The 12,010-nt window shown below is 41.0% G+C and overlaps 1 protein-coding gene across 2 annotated transcripts in view; it reads right to left on the reverse strand.

Annotated features, from left to right (window-relative positions):
* Positions 1 to 10,320, reverse strand: part of Osbpl3 (oxysterol binding protein like 3) — a 181,294-nt gene extending 170,974 nt beyond the window's left edge. For both annotated transcript variants that reach the window (XM_076835440.2, XM_076835420.2), the window contains exon 1: positions 10,037 to 10,320. The gene's annotated coding sequence lies outside the window, so the exon portion shown is untranslated. The remainder of the gene's footprint in view (positions 1 to 10,036) is intronic.
* Between the last annotated feature and the right edge of the window lie 1,690 nt (positions 10,321 to 12,010).

Consider the following 12,010-nt stretch of genomic DNA (forward strand, 5'->3'; position numbering starts at 1 on the left):
TTGGTTGTGTGTGTGTGTGTGTGTGTGTGTGTGTGCGCGCGCACACACACACACATGCATTTTGGTCTCTTTGTGAAAACAGGGAATCTACTTAGCCCTCTATAGGCTTGTGATAGGCTTCTTTGGATGGAAGGAACAGAAAACCGATCTGGCAAACAAAACCAAGGAAAATGTATTAGAAAAATATCAATTCAAGGAACTACAAAGAAACTCAAGGCAAACCCTGACACAGTTCCACAGACTGAAGACAGACCATATGATGTACACTTGGAAACAGTCTAGTCAGGATGCATACTCACTACAGAATCTCCAAGATCCTTGGCTTTGGACCCAGTGTCCAAAAAGAAGCATCTTGGACACAGGGCCACCCGTGGCTGGGGGGAATGAGACTCCTTGTTCTGGTCCTAGCAGACTGTGTCCAGAGGCGAGAAGTGATTTCTCAAATGGAAATTAGGGAGGGTAAATGTGTGTCAGAAAGCCAAAGAGCAACTACTCCCCAACTTTGTTCTCTATTGTTTAACTAGAATGATAACCACCACTATATAAGAAGATCTAATGAAGCACTCAGCCTGAGTGGTAGTTTCTCATCAGTTACTGGCTGACACTGTTATTTTTGTTGTTCTTTATAATTATCATCATCACCTTTAAAGGCAGGAAGATTCCCCATTCCCTAATGATTCCAACAAGCTCCAAGGAAACAAACCTGTTACTTCTATATTCATTAGAAATTAGCTTGAAGCAGCTGTGAACCTGTGAGAAAAACTCAAGTGAGCTTCCCCTATATTCTTTCAGGTTTTCAAATACCCCTAAATCACCTCAGATGGTAGACAACTGAGCTTTGCTAGAATCAGAGCCAGCAAGTTATTTCCACCTACTTTCAGGGCTATACCAGAGAACAGGTTGTTATACCTCATTCAGATTCAGCTACAAAGGTGATACAAACACAGCTTTGGATTCAATTCCCATCAGCAAAAACCCAAACCTGTGTATAGCATCACAGGAAGCAATTCAAACTCTTAGAAGAGGAGTTAAAACCATCCTCCTCCCCAGCTCCACATGGCCTCCTGCAATCCCCAGAGAGACAAAAGGTCAGGACTCTGCTCATCTCATCCCCCCAAGAGGATTCCCTAGTCACGTCCTCTTTTCTCTTCTTTATGCAGATTCTTGCAGCCTGAATCATAAGCCAAAGAAAAAAAAATGGAACTTTTCTCCCTGGGGTCTCAATTAAAATCCAGACTCATTCCCTTTGAGTCACATATCACGATTGTAATTAATGAATTCTCTGTTTAACATCTCTATCTCCTTCTGGACTATAAAGTCCTTGAAGAGAGACTCTGCCTCTAATTCATCATGGTATCCCCTGCTCCCAGCCTGGTACCAGGCATTTTGCATGTGTTCAACAAATAGCTATAAAATGCATGAACAAAAATCTTAGTACATATTTTGATTCTAGGGAGGCATTTACTTCAAGTTTAATGGCATTTGTGAGATTCAAATTATATATATTAGTTTTTGCCCCTGAACATTTCAGATCACTGCCCGCTACCAATGACTTGGAGAGGAATATTGTTTTGATAGGTTTAAACAATTTTAAATTTCTTGAGAATATTACAGTATATGATATCAAGACAAGAAACAAGGATGGGAATCAATGCTAGTACATTTTAATACATACATGGAGAATTGTAATATTGAGAAAAGTGTTTGACCATGTAACATTTTTAAAAAAGATTTTAGAACTTTAACTGTAAAGAGTAAAAAAAAAAAAAAATAGCAAACTATTTATATTGACAGACTATGATCCTCTGCTGATCTCTCATGGAGCTGTGTATTGCAACTGCTTGGCATTCGAGCTGATATTCAATTCAGTTCCACTCTCGCAGTGTCAGAATCACAGATGAGAATATCCTCCAAGATTGTTCATCTAGCCCTCAGCCCCTCAGAGAACTACGTTTCCTGTTCCTGCTGTTATTTTGTGAGTAAATGTAGATATCCACATAGCAACATAATTTTCATCCAAATAAATTTTATGCGAACACAATTTGCTTTTCAACTTTAAATCTACACACTATTATTAAAGAACCACATTCCATTCATACTCAAGTGGGTCTGAGGCAGTTTAGAAATAATCATATTCAGGCCCCCAAACAAATAACAGATTACTTGGGTAGAGGCAATTATAAAGCTAGTCCAGGGAAATTCAGTTTCAGGAGAAATTCAGTTTCAACTATGTGACTACATACAATGAAATTACCACTCAACTTTCTATACTTTTCCAAGATGAAGGAAATATTTCATCAACTTCAATACAAAAGATAAATAACCAATGGAATAATTCTTCTATTTTTAAGCTACTATTCCATTTATTGTAAAACATTTTTATAATTTTCACATAGATAAAATAAGCCCAGCAATGAGCATGGACAGTCATAGCCTGCCTACTCTTAGCTTCTGCAAAGGAAATTCCTATGTCTTTGATTTGTGAAACATTTCATTATAAAAGTTTTCAAACACACACAAAATACAGAACAGCACTATTTGATAGAAATGTATTACAAGCTATATAAATATAACTTTAAAATAGCCAAATAAAAAAGAGTAAAAGGAAACAGGTGAAATTAGTTTGATTATATATTATTGGATCCAAAATATAATTTCAACATTTTATCAACAAAATACATTGAGATGTTTTTACATTCTTTTTTACATCCCATCTTTAAAATTCAGTGTGTATTTTACATTTATAGCACTTCTCAATAACTACTAGCCAAATTTCAAGTGCTCAAAGGCCACACGTAGCCAAGGGCTACCTATGGACAGTATAAAGAAGGGCATTAAATTTACAGAATATGTTGTCCAGCTTCAGCAATCATCAACTCATGGACAGGCTTGTTTCCTCCATCATTTCTCCCTTCTCCTGGACCACTTCGAAGCAAATTCTAAAAATTGTAGCATTCCATCCATATTCATAAATTTCCTTGATTATTTCTTTTTGGTTTGTTTTGAAACAGTTGGTTTGTTCAAATTGGGATTTAAGCAATCAACTCTTGGGACTTCTTTTTAATGATAAGATTTAGAGATGAGGATGTAACTCAGTTGTACAGTGCCTGCTTAAAGCATCTCTGAGGCCTGGGTTTGATCCTCAGCATCACAAGGAAAAAAAAGAAAAAAGATTTTGTTTTTAAAAATCCCAACATAAGAGTCCTATTTTTAGTAAAATGTTTTATTGATTCAGGTATTTATTACACATTTATGTTGTGTCAAGCATGGTTCTAGCTCCAAGATACAAGACTCAAAGGAATTTCCAATTTAGTTTTGATTGTGTATGAGAAAGCTCATGTACTCAGGGAAACTTTAAAAAAAATACCATTTCCACCAACTGGCAGATGGGTAAATACAACATGATATTTTTTATAATTTATATATTTATATATTATTGTATTATATATTAGTATATTTATTTTATATATACACACACACACACACACACACACACACACAATAAATGAAGCACTAACTTCTGCTACAATAAGGATGAGCCCTGAAAACAATCTGTTAAGTTAAAGAAGCCAGAAACAAAAAGCCACATAGTATATAATTTCCTTTATAGAAAAGGCAAACCACACAGATACAAAGTAGGGTGATAAAATGTTCAGAAGTCAATTATGGTGATGGCTGCACCACTTTCTGATTTTATACTAAAAATCAAAAATCATTGCATCATATACTTTAAATGAGTGAATTATACGATATGTGTATTACTTATCAAAACACCTATTATTTTTAAAAATAGAAGTAAAAGAATAAAGTATGTTATATTCACACAATAGAATATGGTCCAGCTGGGGCTCTGGCTGGGGCTCAGTGGTAGAGTGCTTGCCTAGCATGGGTGAGGCACTGGGTTCCATCCTTAGCACCACATACCAAAATAAGCAAGTAAAATAGAGGCATGCTGTCCATCTACACCTACAGAAAAAAAATTTTTAAAAAAATAGTATCCAGCTATAAAACTGATCAAAATGATAAAACTCCTTTAAAAAAATTCCAGTCACCAACCCTCCTCATCCCAAGTCCAGAAACTTTGGAAATAGGGCCTATGCAGATTAAAAAAAAAAAAAAAAAAAAAAAAAAAAAAAAAATTTAAATAACCAAAGAAGATCACTAGAATGCAAAAATAACCAAAGAAGAATGGTGGTTTAGGGCAAGATTCAGACAAATGACCAACAGTTGATTACAAAACAGTACAATGACTGCTATGCATTAAATGGGTAGGCACAGAACACAGTGGCCATTCTCCAACTCCAAGTCAGCAGGAGGCAGAGGAAGGTTCCTACAGGTTGCATTTTGCATTCCATGCTAAAATGTGACATGGGAGAGGAAATGAACAGGAGGATATGAGTGAAGAGGAAAAGATTATGAAAAGGACAAAAGATCATGCAAAAACTATGGGGCCAAAGCCCATCCAGCATGGCCCTGAGGGTAGGGATGGGTTGCAGCATTTAGTTCAATAAGACTGTAAAAAACATAATCAATAATAAGTGGTGATTACGAAGCCAGAATCTGAAGCTGACTCAGAGAGATCTCAAGATCTTATATGTCTAGTGAAAAATGTAAAATACTCATTAATCAATTGATCAAACACAAACATTTCGTTTGAATTTCACATGAGTTTTAATATATTTTAAATAACAGCATTATCACAGATTTGACTATGTACTACATATCATTTGCAAGATATTTATTCTACAATGTTTGTTACATATAAGAATTTGTGATTCCCTCACAATATATCATAGTCCAAAGGTGAGGACAACCAGAATAAGTGCTTTCCATGGATTTAATCAGGAATTCTATTACTTCATCATAAACTAATGAAGACTTTAAAATACTGTGGATTAACAAATAGAAAACAAAAATGGAATATTCTAACCACTTTTTTCCTAACAGAATAAAACCAAATATAATTATTTAATATTCTTTTCAAATTGAGTACCTACTATGGGTAGAACACTAAGCCTAGTGATAGGAGGGATAGAAACATGAATGATACACATTTCCTCTGCCTTCAGGGCAAAATCTATAGGGTGGGTTCATTTGAATAAAAAACTAAGCAAAAGGACAAGAGGAGGGGAGGTACAAAATGCTGAAGGACACCTTCAGTGATCCAAAAACGGAACTAAGGACTGACTCATATTTTTTCTTTTTTGGCATTTTTTATTGGTGCATTATAAATTGTGCATCATGGTGGGATCAATTGTTAGGTATTTGTACATGCACCCAATATAATTTGGCCAATATCACTCCCCAGTACTTGTTCCCTCTGTCTCTCCCCTCCTCCTACCTCTTGGTCACCTTTCTCTATTGTTCTTCCTTTGAATTTCATGACACTCCTCCCCACCTTTCTCTTCCTTTTTCCTCTCTAGTTTCCACACAGGAGAGAAAAAATGTGACCCTTGACCTAAGTTTGGCTTATTTCACTAACAAATTCCATCCATTTTCCTGCAAATGACATAATTTCATTCTGTTTTCTGGCTGAATACAATTCCATTGTGTATGTATACCACATTTTCATTATCCACTCATGTGCTGATGGACATCTAAGCTGGTTCTACAGTTTGGCTATTGTGAATTGTGCTGCTATACACAGGGATATGTACGTATCACTATAGTATGATGACTAATTCTTTCGGATAAACACTGAGAGTGGCATAAGGTAATCCTATAGTCAGACAGGTTCCATGCCTAGTCTTTTGAGGAAACTCCACACTGATTTCCATAGTGGCTGTACTAATTTACAATCCCACCAACAGTGTAGTGTTCCTTTTACTCCACATCCTCTCTAGAATTTATTATTGTTTGTATTCTTGATGTCTGCCATTCTGACTGCTATGAAACGAAGTCACAGTGTAGTTTTGATTTACATTTCCCTAATTGCTAACAATGTTGAACAGTTTTTCATATATCTGTTGGCCATTTGTATTTCTTCTTTTGAGAAATGTCTGTTTGATTCATTTGCCCATTTATTAATTTAAGTCTGTTTTTTGGTGTTAAGTTTTCAGTCCTTTATACATTCTGGATATTAATCTTCTGTTAGAAGAGTAGCTAGCAAAGATTTTCTCCCATTCTGTAAGTTCTCTTTTCATATTCTTATTTACTAAGCTGGTAGAATCTTCTTAATTTGATGTCATTCCATATATTAACTCTTGGCATCATTTCCTGAGCTTTGGGGGTCCTACTGAGGAAGTCATTGCCTGTGCCTGTGTGCTGGAGTGTTGACCCTACGCTTTCTTCTAGGAGTTGCATAGTTTCTGGTCTGATTCCTAGGCCTTTGATTCATTTTGAGTTGATTTTTGTTCAGAATGAAAGATAAGGGTCTCTGACTCATGTTTTTTTTAATGTTCAGAGAAATTATAATGGCAGAAGTAGTTTATGAGTTCAGTCTTGAAAGAGTCAGGTTTTCAGAAAGAGAGAGAGAGTGAGCTTTCTAGGCAACAAAAATGCATGGACAAAGGCAAAATGTTTGGGGAATGAAGTTCAGACTGTACTGACACAAGACTGAGAGAATGATGAAGTGAAGGCTGATGCTGAGCCTAGGATGCCAGATCCTGACTTTGGGCCAAGGAGTCCACTTAACGGGTACAGAAAAGCACTAAGGGTTTGAGTCTCAGCTCCAACGTTTATTGGCTGCCAAGTAGACATAAGCTTAACTTCCCCAAGCCTCATTTGGAGACTAAGGGTCTAGTAGCACCTTCTTTGATGTCACTCTCAAGATTGAATGTAGTAATACAAATTCACATTTAGGCTAGCATCTAGCACATGAAAGTTCAGCGGCCATTGCTGCTGTTATTATGAACTATATAAGCCACCCAATAATTTTTTAATAATATTTTAGTACTTAAGGAATTTATCTGATCATGCATGCCATGAAGGAGAGAAAGGTAGGAAAAATCCACCTGTAGGCAATGTCAGAGCAGAGCAAAGTTCCTAAGAGGCAGAACTAAGATACAGGTAGGGTAGAAAAGAAGCCATGTGCAAGACACTGACCTGAATGTGATCTCAATAGTAGTAACTGGAAAGTCTAGAAAGAAGAGGGGACCAGAAAGATGACAAATAAGTAGATGCAGATATGAAAGAAATTTGCAGGGAACAAAAACAACTGACAATTAAGGCTCCTAAGAACTTCCATCTTCCTTAGTGTCTCACACACACACCGCCCCCCACCTTCCATGGGCATTCTACGCCAGCCCTCCCTGGAGCACTCCGGAAATGGAAATGACAAATCAGAAACCACAGTACTGCTGAGAAGCACATTATAAATAAAAATGGATTATCCAGACCTTGGTACAAGGAAAAACATTGTACTAACCCCCAAAGTTGGAATGAAGTAGAAGAAAAAGGGATCTCTACTTCCTTCCCCGTGCCCTCTTTTGCCATTAGCCCTTTGGGAGGTAACCATGACACTCTTTCCCAACTTTTCCATACCCTCAGTTTCAACATAAGAGCAGAAAACACTAAAATGCTTCTATTTTACTAAAAGGCTGCTACAGGATTAATGGTCTCAAACTGTTCTCCATATGGGAAACGAGAGACTGGCTGGCTTTCCAATACTTCCCCTAAAGGATAAAAAGCATCACTGTTCAGAATTCATTTACCACAGTGGGTAAAAGCAATCTGATTTCTCTTTAGATTAGGTGAAAGGAGGATTTCCTTTCCTCCCTATTAAAAGCCTCCAATCTACCAGGCCCACAAACCATACACTTAACCACAAAAATCAATGGCAGTAAGAATCTCAACAACTCAGAAAACAGTACACCTAGACACTTGATATTGCCACCAGAAAGTTTACAGCCCAACTTCAGACAGCTTTAATACAAATTTGTCACTGGGCTCTATGAGTATGAGTTAACATCCAATTAAATAGTAGGACAAGAGACATTATAATTTAGTGGAAAGAGCTAAGGGATTAGAGTCCGAAAAACTAATAAAATTTAGCTCAGCAATTTAGTATTGACCTTGGGCAAATTCCTGAACCTAGCTTCAGTTTCTTCACCTAAAAAACAAAGATAATACCAAAACACTGTCTATGAAGATGATGATTAAATGTGATAATATAGCCTATGGCAGCCGGGTAGTATCTGGCCTACAACATAACTATTAGTTATTATTGAAAATATAGCTCAAAGATAAAAGAACAAATCTTTTGGCTGACAATAGCTTTTGTTACAAATAAAGCTAAATGCCAAAACTAAATAAATAAATAAATAAAAAGATAAATGCCTATTGACTGTAATGGTGGAAAGCATATTTTAGTTTTCTTGGAAGTGGCCCAGCACAACAAAGAGAAAATAAATAGGCTAGAATCCTGGTTCTGCCTGGATGATTTTGGGAAAATTGGTTAACTTGATGAAGCCTTAATTTTCCATCTGGTTCAAAATATACTACTATGAATCCTGCTGATTGTAATAAAATCATATCATATTAATTACATTAATAATAGTAATAATAATAGAGGAGAGTTCAGTAATGCAGAGCAAGTAGATCAGGGGAGGGAGGAGGAGAAGAAAAGGGAAGGTATTGGGAAATGAGGATCAAAACATGTTAAATGCATATATGAATATGGCATGAGACCCGCTATTATGTGTGATTATAATGCATCAATAAAAAATACCTAGCTAATAAGACTATTATAATGTTTAATGAGATAATCTACACAAAGTTCCTAGCATATGAATCTTGGAAGTTAACTACTTTTGCTCTTCAATAGTAGTTACTGCTATTTGTTAATTTTCCCAACAGAAAAAAAAAAAGAGAGAATCACCATCAGCTAAGAAATCACCTTTTCTCATATTTACAGAGAAATTTTCACTTATTCATTCCATAAAAATGTACTGGAAACCTGTGTGTCAGGCAGTGTTCTTGACATTGAGGATTAAGTAATGAACAAGACTGACAAGGTCTCTGCTTTCCTGGAACTTACATTCTCAAAGGGGAAGGCAGTAAACAGATCAGATCATTTCGGTGAGAGAGAGAGAGAGAGAGAGAGAGAGAGAGAGAGAGAGAAGGAACAGCAAACAGGGTGGCTTGAAGTTGGTGGAGGAGAAGGTCATTTAGCCTGGATGCACTGCAGCCCAGGCCTACCTGGCTAGTCTACTTTGGTCAGAAGGGGGACCTCAACTTGTATGATGCTTGAGGGTGGACTGTGGATGATCAGATAGATATTAGACCTGTGCTTTTTTTCTGCCGCTAAAAGTATATCTTTAGCAGCTATAATTTAAAATATAGTATTTTTACACGGCCCCGCCCCAGTAATCAAAACCTGCGGGGTTAATGCAACATCTGTGGAGACTCCAACGCCTCAGTATAGTTCCCAGGCACATGGGAAGTGACAACTTCACAACCGTTTCAGCTAAGAGAGTCTAGGAAGGGCGTCTGGCGAAGTATGGCAGTGTCATCAGCGACTCTAGAGGCTACAAAAGCTCCCCGAGGCACCCTTAAGTCCGAAGGGACCAGTGCCGTTGGTCCCCAACCTAGGCACTGGGGAGCGGAGCAAGCCGAGGTGGAAAGGCGGTGGGGCGTCGCTGGGGTCTGCCTGCCGCGCGCCAACTCGCGGATGTGGTAAAGCCTCGCGACTGGCCCAATTAAACAGGTTTCCTGCGCCTCTAGCTCCGGAGCGGCGCCCGGCCCTTCCCCGGGACAGCTTCTCTGCGCCGCATCCTCCAGCAAGTACACGCAGTCCCCTGCGCTCAGTTCCTTTTCACCGTCAATCACACAGAAGCTGTCCCTTGAGGGACGGAACACTAAGAGGACAGCACCTAGGTCCGTCCCCCCACCCAGGGGGGCTTCAGCCGACACCAAGAACGATCTCCCTGTCTCAGGTGTGTCCCACTGGATGGCTCTTACCCAGACAACAGGAAACACCCTGCGGTCCTCTGGGACTGGCAGCGACCCCCGAAACTGCAACGGTTCTGGTACCAGCCGCCGCCGCCGGACCCCCAGCACCCTCCAGCTCCATTCAAGCAGATTCCCCACCGCTTACCTGCGCGCTCTGCCGCCGGGAACACCGCCTCGTCCCCCGGTGTCCCGCTCCAGGGTTTGCTCACAGACCGGGAAGGAGGCAAACCCAGCTCCTGCAAGAAGCAGCTGACAGTTGCCGCATCAGCCTAGGAGACTCGGGCGCCGACCGCCACTGAGGACTGACAGCAGCACCAAGAGCCTAGCTGCGCACTGGCCGTCTGGCGCTGAGGTCCCTTTGTCCGGGGAGGTTCGCCGGCAATGAGAATGCGCTACCAGTTCCCAGTACTTTGCCCAGAACTTCTAGCGCGCAGCCTGGCGATTAGTCTGAGCAGCGAGAAAGAGGCGGGAGCAAAGAGGAGGGGCCTGCGGTCAGCCCTGGGGGCGGGGCCAAGTGGGGAGGGTAAGGGACGACGGAATAACCCCACTACCACCAATCAGGAGTCGCCCCGGGAAACGAGGTGGGGCAATGCCCTGGGAAGAAGCGGGCGAATTTCGTGACGCGTAGAGGGAGTTGGGGACCTGGACGAGTAGGAAGGGCGGAGGGCGTTGAAAGCTTTAGAGGGGCGGGGCGGGGGCTCTCGCCCGCCCAGCGCGGTGCCTGCGCGTCGTAGGCGTTGTATAAATGTTGGTCGAATGTCGTTTCCGGGCAGTGAAAAGAAAGAGGAATGAGGTCGATGTGGAGGCACTGGTAAAGAAGATTCCAGGGGACGTTGGTGGTCAAACACCTGATCACTTAAAGTCAGACTGAGGCAGGGAGCCAAGAATGGAAAAAAATACGTGATGAGAGAGGAGGACGGTAGGCACCGGGTGTCGAAGGACAGAATTGGTGTGGGACACTGGGCTCAGAGACTATAACCCTGCCTACAGAGGTAGTCATGCAATTCGCACCTGGGCGCCTGGAGAGGCTTGAGGAGAGAGTGGTCGTTTGGTTGGGGGGTAGGGGTAGGGGTGCGTTACGGTTGCAATTTGAAATGCAGGAGCTTCTTGATTGACCCGGAAGTCCACCCGATTTAACTGCTCCTCAGCCTCCTTTGATCCCAGCTCGAATGCAAGCAACTGATAATTTGGGGTCAGTTTGCAGACTGCAAACGCGTCAGGTGCCGCAGGTGGCAGGGTTGGCAAGGAAAATGCACTTACTGAGCGCCTGCTATGTGCTAGGAGCAGTGGTGGCCCTGCACCTGTGATAAAAGGCACACCAGGCTTCCTCCCTCAGGGAGTTTACATTTTAGTGCGAAGGCAGACAATGAACAAGAGACTATGCATATATTAAAAAACAAGAAAATGCTGATGAACTATTAGCACTGGGATGAAGGCCATGAAGAGCTTTCAAAAGTGGTGATCTGTATGATGGGGAGCTGGACAACAAGGGTAGCTTTCATGAAGATTTTTGAGGTAGGAAAAGAATCTACCGCGTCCAGTCTTCGGAAGAGCATCCCAGGTACAGGGTACCCCAAGTGCAAGGTATTTAACCTTAACATGGACCTATCCGGCCTCCTTCACAGAGCTGAGCAATGCCTGTGGCTCGCTAGGCTGGGCTCTTGACAGGCTCCAGAATACTCAGTTTCCAATCTCCACCAGCGTCACTGGACACATTTCCAGTCCCCAGACTGACCCCAAAGTAAGGTTCTGAGGCTCTTCCTACAGCTATGCTATCTGCACTTTATTCATCAATGCTCGGTTCTCCGCTTTCTGGAACCTTCGCGGTCGCTTAATGTCTGGGACTGTCTGGCCCTCTGGCAAGCGGTGGTCTAGCACAGGGGAATCCCGAGATGTTGAGATGTTGCAGAACAGTCATGCTGCCCGCGTTGGCACATGAAGAATTAATTACGTTGGATTAAAGCACTCCCCAACACAGGTCGAAGAACGTGTCTGGCTGGCAGGTGAACCATTCATGCTGAATTCATGGAGGCACGTTGCCCACCCCAGCTGCTCACAATGTGTTTTCCCAACCTTCCTTTTCTTTTCCAATAACACTTCTTTTAGAAACTCGCTCAGT

This window comes from Callospermophilus lateralis, chromosome 1 (assembly GCF_048772815.1).
Source record: "Callospermophilus lateralis isolate mCalLat2 chromosome 1, mCalLat2.hap1, whole genome shotgun sequence".
In the NCBI taxonomy this organism is placed as follows: domain Eukaryota; kingdom Metazoa; phylum Chordata; class Mammalia; order Rodentia; family Sciuridae; genus Callospermophilus; species Callospermophilus lateralis.